The 2,855-nt window shown below is 24.4% G+C and overlaps 1 protein-coding gene across 2 annotated transcripts in view; it reads left to right on the top strand.

Moving 5' to 3' along the window:
• LOC117182016 (PR domain zinc finger protein 10-like) overlaps positions 1–2,855 on the top strand; it is a 49,249-nt gene that overhangs the window by 1,021 nt on the left and 45,373 nt on the right. The window lies entirely within an intron of this gene.

Here is a 2,855-nt window from a genome sequence, read left to right as displayed (position 1 = left end):
TTACTTACAAAAAAAGTTCTTAGGTTCAAAAAAACATTCAGTGAACTGAAAAACTGTGGTCGGTAATATAGGTATTTAGCTGTGTCACATGCCCTTAAAGTGTTTTTATATTTGGATCAAATATATAAAATAAAAGAATTAACCATTAATGGCAGGCCTCGGACACTTTTTTTTACAGCGTGGGCACTATTTTGATACTGTTTCGAGAAAAAGTACACTAAAAACAAAATATCACAATTATCTATTATTTCCATCATTTATTTAATTTCCCTTACAACATATTTTTGAACTTCTTTGTTAATCGACTACAAATTGTCTCTGTCGTCCAAAATGTTGAATTTTTAAGTCAAAAAGATGAAATTTTCACAAAACATCTGAATTTTCAACTAAAAAGCTACATTTTTAACAAAAACATACATTTTGCACAAAATAGTTGATATGTAAATTATATATATCAGTTGATTATGAACCAACAAATATTTTAGTTTTAAATTAAAACATTTCAATATAACCAAAAAGGACGAATTTACAAGAAAATACTCGAATCCACAACCAAAAGAGGAATAGTTCAATTTTCAGTTAAAAGTATTTAATTTTCAATACAAATAATGTTTTACAAGATTGTTTTTTACAGCCGAGAAATAATAATTTTTTCACAAAAAATGTAATAGTTGATATTTAAGCCAAAAAATTTTTATTTAAAAACATTTTAATATAGCCGATAAAGATGTATTTTCAACCAAATATTTAAATATTCAACTATAACTGATTAATTTTCAACAATACAGTTGCATTTTTAGTAACAACAAAATTATTTTCTACCAAAAAAGACGAATTTTCAGTCAAATACTTATATTTTTTACCAAGTTTTTGATTTCAAACTAAGAAGATTAATTTTCTACCAGAAATGACGAATTTTCAGAAAAATACATCAACTTTTAACCAAATTTTAACAAATCCGTTTAGTTTTCCAACAAATAGATGAATCTTATACCAAATTGTAGAATTTTCAACAAAATAGTTAAATCTCCCGTTGAAAAAATAATAATTTTTAACAAACAAAAAAAAAACGAATTTTCAAGTTATATTTTGAACCCTAACCAAAAAGAAAAAGATTGAAAGAAAGTAGTTTAATTTTCAGCGAAGGGGTTTCATTTCCAATCTTAAAAGATTAATTTTCAATAATAAATGTAATAATTGATAGTTCAACAAAAAAGGTTTTAATTCTGCCAAAAAATACGAATTTTCAACAAGTTACATACATTTTCAACTAAATATTTTGAACAGTGGATGTAATCTTAGTACGTATGTTATTTGATCATTTTTTAGGTTATATTTTTTTCGTTTCTAGAAGTTTTTAAGTAATTAGTTGAATGTTTGAACTAAAAAGGATCAAGTTTTATTCAAAGAAGGTGCAGTGACATTTTTATTGATAATACATTTTTTAGTAAAAACGAATTGTTTCTACAAAACAGTTCAATTTTGTAAGAAATAGTTGAATGTTATTCCAAGTTGTGGAATTTTCAAGGCCAAAAGACGAATTTTGTTCAAAAATAATTCAATTTTCAACCTAATAGCAATATTTTGAATCTTCAAACAGAAAAAAATTAAGCAAGTAGTTCCCATTTCAACCAAGCAGGTAAATCATCAATCTTGAAAGATGAATTTTCAGCGAAAAATTTATTAGTTGATAGTTCAACAAAAATATTTTTTAAATTTATATTAAAAAACAATTCGATTTAATAAAAAAAAACGAATTTTCAACAAAACATCAATTTCCCATCAAATAGTTAAATATTCTATCAAATTTTTTTATTTTCTACAAAACAGTAGAATTTTCAACTCGAAAAAGTGTACTTTAACAAAAAGGTTCATTTTCAACCGAAACAGATAAAAAAAAAGATAGAATTTGTACCGAAATAAACACATTTTAAAATCAAAAAGATGAAGTTTCAACAAAATAGTTGGATTTTTTATCAAAGGAAAATGTTTTAGTCAAGAAAGAAACATTTCAATCAAAATTTTTAATTATCTAGTCAAAAAGACGAGTTTTAAACTAAGCAGTTCAATTTTCAACCAAAAAGTATGACTTTTAAAAAAAATTGTTGAATTTTCTTTTTATTAAAATATCAATTTTGAACCAAATGATATAATTTTTTAATAAGAAAGATGAGTTCTAAACGAAAGAAGACTTTTCAGTCGAGAAGAATAAACTTTTAATTAAAAAAGTTGGATTTTCCTATTTGGTTCTATTAATTCAGTTCGCATTAAAGTGGAAAAATGAGAAAAAGGGGACAGACTGTGAAGTCTGTTTTAAGTTAATAGGAATTTTGATCATTTATAGACAAAGGAATAACATTTTAAGCGAACCTTAGAGTTCATTCTCAATACTTAAAAAATTATATGACCCTATTTTTTTAATTCTTGACTTTTTACACTATTTTTTATTTCTCAAGTGTGTCCGAGACCTGTAAATGGCTTTAAGTGATCATTCACAATAAAATAAGTCAGCACTTATTACAAATTTATATATTATTTGAAATAAACACATGGCGAAGTAAAAAATCTACGATAAAAATATTAAAATTTAGAATTAAGAATCTTCGCGAACGTGCTTTTGTTTGAATAATTGTCATATAAAATTAAATAACGATGCGTTTTCATGTATAAAAAGTAAATCGATAGTACTGAATGTATACGTATTTTAATTAACTTCTTTTTATTATTTTCACTAATCTCAGCAAATTATATTTTAACAAAGAATGTTGAATAAACTAAATGCAAGCATGAAGAGCATGGGCTTAAAAATTAACGCAAATAAAACAAAAACTATGGTGTTCGAAGGAAATAGTGAG

Source organism: Belonocnema kinseyi, chromosome 10, assembly GCF_010883055.1.
Source record: "Belonocnema kinseyi isolate 2016_QV_RU_SX_M_011 chromosome 10, B_treatae_v1, whole genome shotgun sequence".
Taxonomy (NCBI): Eukaryota; Metazoa; Arthropoda; class Insecta; order Hymenoptera; family Cynipidae; genus Belonocnema; species Belonocnema kinseyi.
The sequence above is the reverse complement of the archived record's forward strand: the minus strand, read 5'-3'. Positions and strand labels throughout refer to the sequence as shown.